At 37.8% G+C, this 12,872-nt stretch overlaps 1 pseudogene; it reads right to left on the bottom strand.

The window, feature by feature from the left end:
- Positions 1 to 277: 277 nt before the first annotated feature.
- Positions 278 to 1,237, bottom strand: LOC101828745 (annotated as a pseudogene).
- Positions 1,238 to 12,872: the final 11,635 nt, after the last annotated feature.

Genomic DNA, 12,872 nt, shown 5'->3' with positions numbered 1-12,872 from the left:
GAATTTTCCATCAGTTTTAATTTTAAATATGATTGTCACATCGGGAAAGTGAAATAAACACAGTAAAATAAACTGTACAAAGGCAAAGTAGAAATAAAATACTTTACTAAAACTTAAGATTTACAGAAGTTTCCAGACAAGCCATGCAAAATGGTCACAAGCTTTTTTCCTTTTCTTTTCGGTGTGGGACAGAGACTCTACACTTAACAGCAAAGTCACAATGTTATTAGTGAGGGCTGTGATGTTTATATAATGCTCCCAATTTGGTTGAGACAATCAAGCTTGTCCATCTACAGTGTCTAAAGTTAGACTTGGCTATAGGGCATATTCTAAAAAACTGGTTAGCTGCATTTAACCACTGCAATTAGATCCTATAAGAGGGGGAGTGGGAAAGGAGAACATAAAATTAAAATAAAACTATTTCCCCCCCTAAAAAATAAAATAAAAACACCCATATCCCTGGCAGCTAACCCTGACAACTACCTTCATTTACTGTGCTTTGTACTTAAACCATGATGGGGAAACGAATCCAAGCAGTCACTGCTTTTAAACATTTCACAACAACCCAGATGATACTTCTAGCCTCTGCTCATGCTTAACAACAGTAAATCAGGACAAGACATAGATTTGCTAATGTGCATGTAATCACCAAAGATGAGGATGCCTGGGATTTTATTCTGTAATGTTTCTAAGACTGTGTCCATTAAATGCAAACAAAAAAAAAGGAAGAGTCTTGGCAGAACAGGACAAGTGATGTACACTTGATGATCTGAGCGACTTAAATATTATTCATGGCATATAACCTAGTCCATGCTCTCGCTGTTTCTATGGCTTGGGCTTCATTGGTCTTTCACTGCTCAGTTATGTCATTTGCTAATGGATCATCTGGATTAGGAGCACTTAACAAAGCCTGGATTGATAGCAGAACTGTGCGGATCTGCAGTGCTGGGGACCACTTATCTTACAAAATATCTAAACATATTCTTCCCCACTTGTCTATATTAGGATGATAAATTTTGGTAATGAAATGTACTTTAGGTGCTGCCATTGGGTATTCCTCTGGAAGGAATAGTTCAAGTTTAAAAGACCCTCCCTCAAAGAGGGAATCCTGGTGGCCAGCAATGACCACATGAAAATAACGGGTGTTGCTCTCTTCTGGTTCTGCTTTAATGCCAGGAACTGGTTCTGCCAGCAAACTCTGGGTTTCCTTGATGATCCTGCGGGGCAGCCCCGTCATCTTGTCAAATCCCGAGTTCTGCCTCTGCTCTTGCCTCCGGCTCCGCTCATCTCACGCAGGAGTGCCACAATTGTGTAATTTTAATCCCAGTAATATGGTGCCCTCTTCTGACCTCTGTGAGAAGCAGGCAACGATGAGGCATACAACCATATATGCAGGCAAAACACCCATACACATAAAATGAATTCATTAACAAATAAATAAAATACAACCAGGTGTTATAGAAATTGCTGATTTATATGGGTAAGTTCAACTCATGATTTTTTTAATTTCTGTGAAAATGATAAGAAATTAATAGATTTTTTTAAAGGGTAACATTCAGTTATTTCCTCCTCCTGTCTTTGGGGTTAGTAATACAAGGTTTACACTCTGTCACCGTGATTTTCAAGGACAAGCAGCTCCTTGTCAGCCACAGATATTCTGTAATGTGTTCCGTTATTATTTTTTGGTAAGCTAGAAAATGCATTTTGAATATATGATATTTCCTTTATCTATCAAGGATCCAATGTACAGCTTGGGTAGCCATTTAGAGTTAGTACTAGTTTTGTACCGAGTAGCAGAAGTTAATTCTTCAAACAGAAGCCAAGTAGAAAATAAAATTATATGACTACATATACTCAAATAATTAAGGAAATAGACACATGGTCCTGAATTTCTTAATACTAATTTTAAGTTTTCCAATTGTTGATTTATTTTCAGTGACAAATTCCACAATATAATATGAAGACATAAAAACCATTTATTTTATACACATTAAGTCACTGTCTTGAAATTTATTTTAATTTTTATTCACACTTTAATCCATTAATAGATTTTACGCCAATTTTAAAAAGCGTATTATAGACAATAATGTACTCTGGTTAGCTAATCAGGAGCAAGGGGTTCAGTCTGTGAATTCACGCTGCTATAGATTGAGATATTCCACCCATTTTTTTTTATGAAAGAGCAAAAGGAGGTTTCATTAAATTTCAAAGGCCTGTCTTGTGTCCAGCCATCAGTGTGCTATTATTACACTTAATGTCTCATTCCTCACAAGGGATTTTTTTTCTCTTTTTAAATCCCTTGTCACTTTCCAAATCATCATTTTCAGAATCTACCAATCAAAGGAAATTGTGATTCTTTGAGCCTCTCAGCTGTACTCTTTGCAACCATGGAAACCAGCCAAACTGTTACCAAGGTTACCTTCCTGAAGCTATCATTGCATTCTCATTATCACTTTTTCCCTAAGATTAATAAGCCCATTGATGTTTAAAAATAAATAATGCTGTATTTTTGTATAATTTATACACTATAAGGTGTTTTTCATTCTCTTCCATTTAAAATTAAATATAACTGCACGTGTGGCTCCAAGTGAAGGAACAGGCACTCATGGGGTGACATTTTGAGCAATTGATTGTCTGACAAGAGAATTAATTAGACCTTAGTGCTGAGAATAATTTCCTCTTAGTGAACAATTTAGAACTTAAGATTATTTGTCCCTTATTATATTTTCTGTCATACGACTTCATTCTGCAGTATTATATGTCATCATATTATAAATCTTTTGCTGGTTTTCAATTTTTTAAGTTAATGAATGGCTGGGACACAGAGAACTTGCTTTGGGTAAACAATAGAAGGTGTGTTTATAGAAATCATAAAACCATAAAAGTAATTGTACATTTTCAATGCTTTAAAATGTAGTCAAACAAAGTATTTCATTAAATATTAAATAGATAACCTAATATAATTTAGTTAATATGTAGTACTTAAATAAATAAGTGAAGAATGAAGTTAGGATCAAATTATAAATATTTTCAGATATTTCTAATAATTTAGGTATAAGAATTTTGTAACATCTTTGATCTTCTGATCAGGCATGTGTTTCCAAAATATCTTTAAGTATACCTGCTATAGACTCAAAGAGGCATAAAGACAATGACCCAGTGATGGGGTTGGCATATGACTTAGTTTTGCAGTAGCTGTTTGATTAGACACTGATGTCCTGGTCACTTGGAACAAACTTCAAATCACTGTTTTGTTGTTTATCAATTGGGAATGATGTTTTTCACAGGAAAGAGTAGGTATAGGGTTGTTTCTCCTAACTGAAGAGGAACAGAAGCACCTATGCTGACTTTATTTAAGGGTTTTCTTCCCCATAAATTCCTTCCTTCAGATGGCCCCGTTGCTTCCCTTGTCTTCTGAAGGAGGCTTACATTAATGGATCAGGTATCATGAATATGAAGCATGATCCCTAGAAAGGTCACTTGGTGCCATGCCCGTGTGTATACCAAGAGTCCCCTCCAGGACTCAGGGAAAATCGGGGATGCTTATTACAAAGAGTTTGCTTATAAACACGGGAATGGTGGAGCTGAAAAGAAGACCAGTTCAGATGTCATCATCTCAGGAGAGAGCATGTAAATTAGCAGATGGTCCAGAAGAAGAGCTGACTGGCTTTCTAAAGAGGATGAAGGGGGCAAGGGTTATGATAGACAGTATGCACAGCTCGTGTCTTCCACTGTCCTCCACTTCCTGTATCCTAGTACTTCTAAATTGACATAGAAATCTATCTCAGATAAGGCACAGAGTTGTATGGGGGTAGGTAGGTTTCAGGGAGAAAAGATATTTTTCTTTTGTTCTTTTTTGACTCTATGGTGCACGTGTGTGTGTGTGTGTGTGTTTGTGCACACGCGCGTGTGAGTGTGTGCACACACATGTAAGTATAAGCATGTGTATGCACACTTTTATATGTGTAACTGTGGGTAGGAGCATACCAGCACAAGCTATAGACCAGAGGATAACTTCAAAGACTTCTTGGTCTCATGGCATCAGTCCTCACCTTCCACCTTTCTTGGGACAATCTTGTGTCCTGGAGATTCTGTGGGTTCTTCTGTCTCTGCATCCCATCTAACTGTAGCATGGGAGTTTCAGATGTTTGTTCTGCACAGGACCACACCAGGCATCTTCATAGGGGTCTAATGATTCAAACTTGGGTCCTCATACTTGCCAAGCAAGTAATTTACACACCCAGTCACCTCCTCATGCCCTGGAAAACTTTTCTGACTTTATCAGAGCTAGAAATTTTCAACACTCAGAAAGATCATTGCAATTAATACACAAAACTTCCTTGTCTTATTTACAACAACACTGGGCACTACACAACCAGGAAGGCCCTGCCTCAAGGGAGACCTGGGTTGAACAAGGAAATTGCCTGGATGTGTGTGTGTGATATATATTAGGTAAACGCCATATTGAGGAGCAAAGTGAAGATTCTGTGAGCTTCAATCCCATTTCTTTGGAAGCACACTGATAGAATTCAGGAGATGGGAACTGACCCCAAACTGAGCTGCAAGTTTCAAACTCTAACTCTGAGAATTACTTAATCTGTTTTAAAGCTCCAATTGGGGTTTGCATATGCCTGACTGGTGTTGCATAACAGAAATAGTCTTACAGCAAGACTAAGGTTTTGAAATAATGAACTTTTTCCTATGAAATAAGCTTGGAAGTAGCTGTCAGGTGTTGTGCTTGTTGGAGGAAATAGGTTTGAATAATTTGCATCCGATTTTGCTCTATTAAGGGACTAGAGATCCATTTGTATTGGTTTAGCTAATCATAGCAAAACAAGGTAAAAATTTCCTCTCTTTTGTTGATAATATATATTATTTTTCACAAAATTTGGTATCAACCATGTCAATTGGTTGGTATTCAACAGAAAGTAGGCCAAGTTAGGACAGAAAAAATATCAAGACTCTGGCAAATGGGTTTCCAAATGTGTCGTATTAAACCCTCAATTTCCATGAGAAGTATCTGAGCCCTGTGAGCACTAGGGAGAGAACAAGAGCTAAGGTTCTAGTGGGGTTCAGAAGCTCAGATTTGGGACTCCATGTTTTCCAGAGATTTCATTGTCCTGAAAAATAAAAAATATCACGCGATCCATTTCTCAGTATTTGTTAAAAGTTTCTCCGTAAGTGTCAATGATACAAAGCTTTCAGAACTGACAGTAAGGTAGACATGACAAAATAATCAGCTTTCTCCTAATAGAAGAACCAGCGTTCTCTACTAATATGTTTCCAACCAGAAAGTTAAGCAAATAGGTGATCAGACACAACTGTTCTTTCATAGACCAAAGGGGAGAAAGAGTAGCCTGTGATCTCTCAGGCCAAGGTCATTGTCATGGTACTTCTTCAGGCTTGCCATGCTTGTCTTCTGAACACTTGTTGGCTGCTCTATTATGCACATTAACAGAACAGCATTGAGGAATTTATGAACAACTACAATCTCTGTGTATTATATGGAGTACATTTTGAAACAGATACAGTGTCTACAAGTAATCTGTATTTCTGCAAGACCATGACAATGAGAAATCTGACTATTCATCGACATGAAAAGTCTGTGCTATTCTGCCACCAAAACCTTGAAAGGATGAGGGCAATACAAGACTAAACAGTTTCAGCTTTTTTTGTAACTAAAGTATGGTTATGAAAGTAGATCCTAGTGCATCTGATAGAGCCCACCAAATTCTCTAGGCTGCTGGTTTAAGGAGAAAAAAATATTATACTTGAGACTTCTCAGTTTTAAAAATTATTATACATAACAAACACGTGGGTATTTATCCAGTGTTTCCCTGGAGCTTTAATGTACTTATGGCTGTATGAATTAGTGGACAAAAGAACACACAGACAGAATCCAATGGTTTAGGTTGGAGCAAAAAAAGCAAGGAAAAAATGTGGAAGTTGAAATGGCATTTGGCTGCAAGTATTTCGAGGTAAGAAAATGGCATGAGGGATTATGGATGACCACAGTTTAATTTTTCTTCCACGTTTTCTTATTTTTATGTCCAAGAAAGATTTAAAATGGTTCACTAGCCCCCCTCCATATGCTTCTCAGAAAGGTAGTTTAAGTAAAAATCAACAAATGACAGCTGCCGTGGGATGGAAAGGGGCACTTTGATTTATCTCTTCACCTTCTAGCTTCTTTAACGAGTAATTCGATGCACGCAGCCGGGAGGAGAGCCTACAAAGAACATGTAGTAATCCATTGTAATGTTTAATTGACTTCCCCTTCTTGAGAGGAAGTTCTTAAATCTATGTGAGATGCTTTGTGCAGGAATTTTAGTATCACTTGAAAGAAAATGTGAAGCACAGTCTCTCTCCTTTGTATCCCTGTCAGTGGCAATGCCAACCCCTTTGTCTCTTTCATTTCAAAAGCAGCTTCCTAAAATATATGTCAATATTTGCCTTTTTTCTGCTCCCTATCCCCACCTGCCACCCATTCACTCTGTAGAGAAGTGACCTCAGGCTTCCACTAAGCGATTCACAGGCCTATCCTTCTCACTTGGCTGTTTCCAAGGTAACAGGACCCTGTGGTTGCCAAAACCGAATGTGCTTTGAAATCCTGATTCATGTGGCCTCTCCCCGCCCTTGACTGTTGACAAATCCTTTGTTTTAAAACAGTTTCTTTCTTTGACATATTTGACATTGTTTTCTCTTGGTTTGCTTTTCTTGTCTTCTAATTCTGATGTTACTCGTGCCACATCTTTGATGCTGTTTTTAATTCTATCAGTAAATATTGTCTCCCAGAAGAACCTAATATACATGCTGGCATTAATTTTGGTCCACCTCCAAATCATAATATGAATTCATAAACCTTGTTTTGAGATTTGTATAAAATGTTTATTAAAACGAATAAATAATTATCTACATCAATAATTAATAGTTAATAAATTTCCAGCTTACAAAACATCCTTTCAGTATACATTAGTATCACTAACAGCAGCAACAATTTCTCAAGAATTGTATTTTCAAGTAACCCAAAACTCTGTGTTGTGCCTGTCTAAGGTTCAGCTGTAAATTTGATCAGAGTGTTTAGGCTCTAATGCAATATACTCATGGTCATCTAAGAGCAGCACAGAGAGCCTCAGTTCTCACAGAGATTCCCCATTTCATGTGTGTGTGTAAACTCTGTAGTGTGTGTGTGGCATGATGTGTGTGTGGTGTGTATGTGAGTATGTGGTGTGTATATGTGTGCATGTGATGTGTGTGGTGTATGTGTATATGTGTATCTGTAGTATGTGAATGCTGCATGTGCATATGTGTGTTTTATGTAGTATGTTTGTGTGTGTGGTGTGTCTGTACATGTGCATACGTGTAGTGCGTGGTATGGTGTATGTGTGTGGCATATGGTGTATATGTGTGTGTATCTGTATGTATGGTATGTGTCTATGTGTTATGGTGTGGGTTGTATGTGTGCTGTGTGTGCTAAGTGGGGTGTGTGTGTGTGTGTGTGGTGTGTTGGAATGTATGTGTATGTGTGGTGTGTGTGGGCATGGTGTGCTATATACCATTCTTTTCAGAATATGAAAAAAGTGATGTAGAGTTTATTGAAGGAAAGAAATTCTTACCATGTATGCTTTTACTAGACTTAATATTATAATAACACATTTGTCTGATATTATTACTCTATGTATGACAGTTAAGTTACTGATCATATTCAGTATAGTTTTTATTTGTGCCAAGACATAAGTATGTGTTTCTGATGTACTATGCAAGATAAATTTAAGGCAGAAGCCTGCAACTTTTAGTCAGATTATCTGACAGGCCTGGCACCTAAATATATTGAGAACTATAGAGTCAGTATACCTTAATCTACATTACATTTTATAATATTAATTAAAAAGAAAAATGACATAAATATCTCAAGCAAAAAGAAAATATTTGCTTCTGAAATCACATTGCACAGAAAGGCAAGTTTTCCAGTACTGACCCCAAAAGGCATTTCTATTTGTGTCTGAATAGACTTTTCCAGCTTTGGAGCACAGCTATGGCCCATGACAACACAGTTCACAATGTGCGGTTGATATTGCTAATTAGGGTGCAAATTGTTGTGGTATTTCTGGTGACCTGGACATGTGCTCAATAGATGCAGAAATGAACACCCCAACTCTTCACAGAGGCCAGGAAACATCTGCCAGATGGCTACAGCTTTCAGTCCTGATTAAAGTGGATCACAGTTGAACAAATGGCTTATACACATAACATCTGAAAACACTTTTGAATTCTCTACCACACCCATGGAGATTAATTTTAATGAACAACTACATTAATCCACCACACGCGTTGTAACTGGTCTAAAATGGTAGATTTCTTCTCACTAGTAAAACCAGCTTTATCTATTTTCACACAATGCTGACAAAACATCTGGGAAATTTGTTGATATAAGGCTGTCTGGTAGGACACCAAATTAATTTCAATTCCCTGAGGTATCTTATTTTAATTAACAAATCTATGCTTCTGTTCTATTAATTAGCATGCTGAATGAGTAATCGTGAGGTGAGTTTATTTCCAACAAAGCATCTATCTTCTACAATAATAAAAAGGGCATTAGCAGCTCCCATCAAAATTCTTTATACATTTAATAACAGTCTTGAAATTCTACCAAGAAATGCAGCGTAAGCACTGTCATTTTAATGAAAAGCTTAATTCTGAGTGTACTGTATTCTGAATGCTTCATTATGAGGATACCATACATCCAATGTTGAATTTTTAAAGATTATTAGTGAACACATGTTCTCTTACTATGCTCCATTTATAAACTTTCTGTTGGTGATAAATCTTATATTTATTTTGAATCTCTCCTTTTTCCTCTGACAGCTGTGAGACATGTGTGTATAGGCATGCACACTTGCATACAATAAACAAATGTGATAAATGGTGTTTAAAATATTTTAAGCAAACACATATTTAGCAGACTAGATTAACTGTGAATCAGATACATTGAAAGAACTTTAACAGTGGAAAATGTCAAGTTTCAAACAATGTTGTCTTGTGTCTTGCCACAAAAGATACTCAGATGGTTTGGGATTAGAGGAACCGCCTTTGATAACCTGAGTAGCATCATTCTGAAACTCCCTATAGAATTTTTTCGATTGCCCATTTGTTGCCAAAATCTCTATAGAACCATCCTTAAACACAACACTGTTAGACAGTTGCTGTTAATATTCAGGCATCTGTACTGGCCTGCCCTTGGGGTCTGATAGGATATACCCTCAGCTGCAGCCACTAAGAGCACCACCTGTGCATATTCACTATGTCCCCTTTTGAATGGTCCCTGTCCACCACTCATCCCCTCTCTCTGTCTATCTCCCTCCCTCCCTTTCTCTCCGATTCTCTACCTCTCTGTCTCTCTCTCTCCTCACTGCCTCTCTCTTCTCCTCTGAAGCTTCTGTCCCCAGAGACAGGTCTCCCCAATTCCTTCACGAGAGTTTTCATTCACTTTATCCTGATAAAAACCCTGCCACTCAAGTTTTGTTGAATGGTGTTTTTCTCTTGTGAATTTCTTTTTTTTTATTACACCAGTTGATATTAAAGTAAAGGTCTTGTAAGCTTGTATGTGGCTACTTGCTTTGAGTCGATCATATGAATAATGCATACTGTTACCAGATGATAGACAGTGAGGCAGACAGTGTTGTAGGTTTCTGAAAGTCTATTTGCAATAAAAACTCTAAAAGGGAAAGTTCTGGGTGCTGAGGATTTTATTCATTAATAAAGCACTGAGCTATTTGCAGAAGATCATGGGTTCAAGCGCAACACTACATACAAGTGCTTACACACACACACACACACACCTCTAATTAAATATTCAAATATGTTAGACATGAGAGATTGTTTTCCAATAGTCAGTCAACCATGAATCCTGTTGCTGAACGAGGACATTCAGACACAGAGCAGCATACACACTTGGGATTGGGAGTCTGTGTTTATGGGTCCATATGGAGCCCTGATCTCTGTTTTGTGATGACTTCTTTACTGTGCCTTCAGTGTGAGTTTAGAGATTCTGAAGAAGACACTTGCTGCTGTGCATTTCTCATCTTGTCTTTTTCGTTGCATAGTCCCCTTCCTAGATCTTATAGCTTCTAGATACTAAAATTTATTTTAAAATATGCCACATTCTCTCCACTAGAACCGGGACTTGACTGCACATTTGTTTGTCTTCAACTTCTTTCCATTCGTGTCCCCTGACCAGAGGGAAGGGCATTATCCATGGCCAGTGAACCTGCACACATTTTCCTCCTGAATACTTTCTCTACACAGGTAGATGAAGTCATTCCACTGGGGAAAATCCACTTCTTTTCAAGGCTACTGATAACTGAGTCTGCAATACAGTCACTTTTACTGCCAGTTTACACTGAAATCCTGAGCTGCTCATTTATCAGCTGAATTCCTGTTTATCCCCTCTGCTGGAGGTTCACAGAGTCACAGTTTGCACAGCCAGGGTACATTCATGCACATATGCACACAACATAGAGGCTATTGGAGAGCAGTGGAGATGATATGGCATCAGTGAATCTTAGGGGATAAGACAACGCCATGGTCGTCGAGCAAATTGTTTGGAACTTGAGCTGGTTCAGATCTGGTTGTTTCTCTATGTGCTATAGTAGTACTTTCTCCTTCAGAATGGAATTTTTAGATATGACTATCAGAATTTATGTTCTTCAGCCTTTTAATTTGAACTCTTGACATCTGTCAAATGAAGGTGACACACTAACTCATGAACAAAAATAATAAGGGATAGCTGCAAAGACAGGGAGTTTGGATAAATTCAGGATTTCACTTGTCCTGTAGTTTTTGCACCCAGCAATGTATTTCAACAAACATAAACTTAGCATAAATTTAGACAAGTAAATCCCTAGAAACCAATGTCAAATATAATATGTCAGTAGTTCTCAACCTTCCTAATGTTGCGGCACTTTAATACAGTTCCTCATGTTTTGGTGACCCCCCAACCAGAAAATTATTTTTGGTGATACTTCATCACTTTAATTTTGCCACAATTATGATTCATAATTTAAATATGTGATATTGTACAGGGATCTTAGGCGACCCATGTGAAAGGTCCTTCAACCCACACAGGACGGTGCCCCACAGCTGAGAACCGCTGCAACATGTGAAATCTGTGAACTTTTGGTGGCAAAACCACACACTCTGAACAAAACAAAACAAAACAAAACAAAAAAACAAAACGTGATAGTTCAGGCTTCTCTAGAGTTCTTATCTCTTAGGATACTTCAAGTTCATTTCTTGCTGGGATCTTTAGGCATAAGGTATGACAACTTCCCCATGCCTGACATTGCCCAGAGAAACACACAAGCTTGCCCAACACACCCAGAATTCATACATTAGGGTATTTTGTGCAGGAATCTGTGTTTCTACACATCTCCCATTGAGAACGAGGCACAAGTTCCAGAAATACACCCATTCCGGGAATCCTAGGCTAAGTCTTCCAAGGGATTAGGGTAAAACCATCACACATGCTTTGAGAAGAGTAGGAAACACATTGGCCTTGTCTAAAAGGCTGGAAGAAAACATGGTACTCCAACAACTTTCAAAAAATTCTGCTGTCAAAACCACCTGTACATCCCTCTCCTCACTGGCTCTCACATGTCGTGTGGTGGGGAATGGGCTGTGATATCTGATATTTCTGTGGTTATCTCCTAATAAGTTTAGCATATCTTTTCCAGTTTCTCTTTCAAAGGTGGGAATAATCCTTCTCTTGCGGTTGTATTTCCCTGTGAGCTTTTGCCTGGAAGTAAACACCTAGGAATTATATGCATAGCAATTCAATGGCGGCCCTGAATAAATGTCTGCAAACATCTGAGCAGAATAGTCCACATATATTTTGCATCTTTATTTTTTATTACATTTATGTTTTTCTAAATATTTATCTATTTTATGTATATGAGTTTTTTTGCCTGTAAGCATGGATGTGTGTGCCTTCAGGGTTCTGAAATAGCCATCGGTTTCCCTGGGACTTTAGTTGTAGATAGATGAAATCTACCATGTGTGTCTGCAGGGTTTTGAAAAAGGCATCAGGTTCCCTGGAAGTTGAATTATGGATAGTTGGGAACTTAACTGGGATCTTCTACAAGTGCAATCAGTTCTCTTTATCACTGAGTCATTTCCCCATTAGTTTTATTGCATTTTATTGGTTTATCAGGTGCTTAAGTCTGTGTGTGTATGTGGGTATGTATATACTTCACTTGTGAAGGTCATAGTACACTTCTGGAAGGGCAGCAAGTGACTTTAACTGTTGGGCCACACCCCCAAATGCCACTAATAATTTTTAATTATCTTGCATTCCATTTTGCTTACTCCCACGACAGCATGTGTCCTTATTTTTCATTCGAGTAACTCAATGAATTTCAATCAACTGTTCAGGTTGACCTTGGAGAATATGACTGTCAGGTACACAAGTGCACTGAGTAATGTCCATGGCACTCAACACTCCTGTGTCACAAGTATCAGAGATATCTTTAGGTTTCTGTAATATGCTAATATGAGATCACTTAAGAACAAGTTTTATACTTGTTTGATTCCTTAGTATAAAATGTCCTGAACATTTTGTGTTTTCTTGTGAATTAAGGGCCAATTTTCTGAAGACACATTTCCATATAACTCTTTTTATTCATTCTTTGAGGTTCTTAAACAATATACCTTGAATATGCTCTATTCCCATCACAAAGATCTTTCATCCTTCTTCTTACCTACCCAACTTCTTACTAATCAGCTCTGTCTTTCATATCCTTTGTCAAACACTACACACACACACACACACACACACACACACACACACACACACGAGTCCAATTTGTATTGGCCAACTA

This window comes from Mesocricetus auratus, unplaced genomic scaffold (genome assembly GCF_017639785.1).
Source record: "Mesocricetus auratus isolate SY011 unplaced genomic scaffold, BCM_Maur_2.0 Super-Scaffold_100691, whole genome shotgun sequence".
Taxonomy (NCBI): Eukaryota; Metazoa; Chordata; class Mammalia; order Rodentia; family Cricetidae; genus Mesocricetus; species Mesocricetus auratus.
This window is presented reverse-complemented; position numbering and strand designations above follow the sequence as displayed.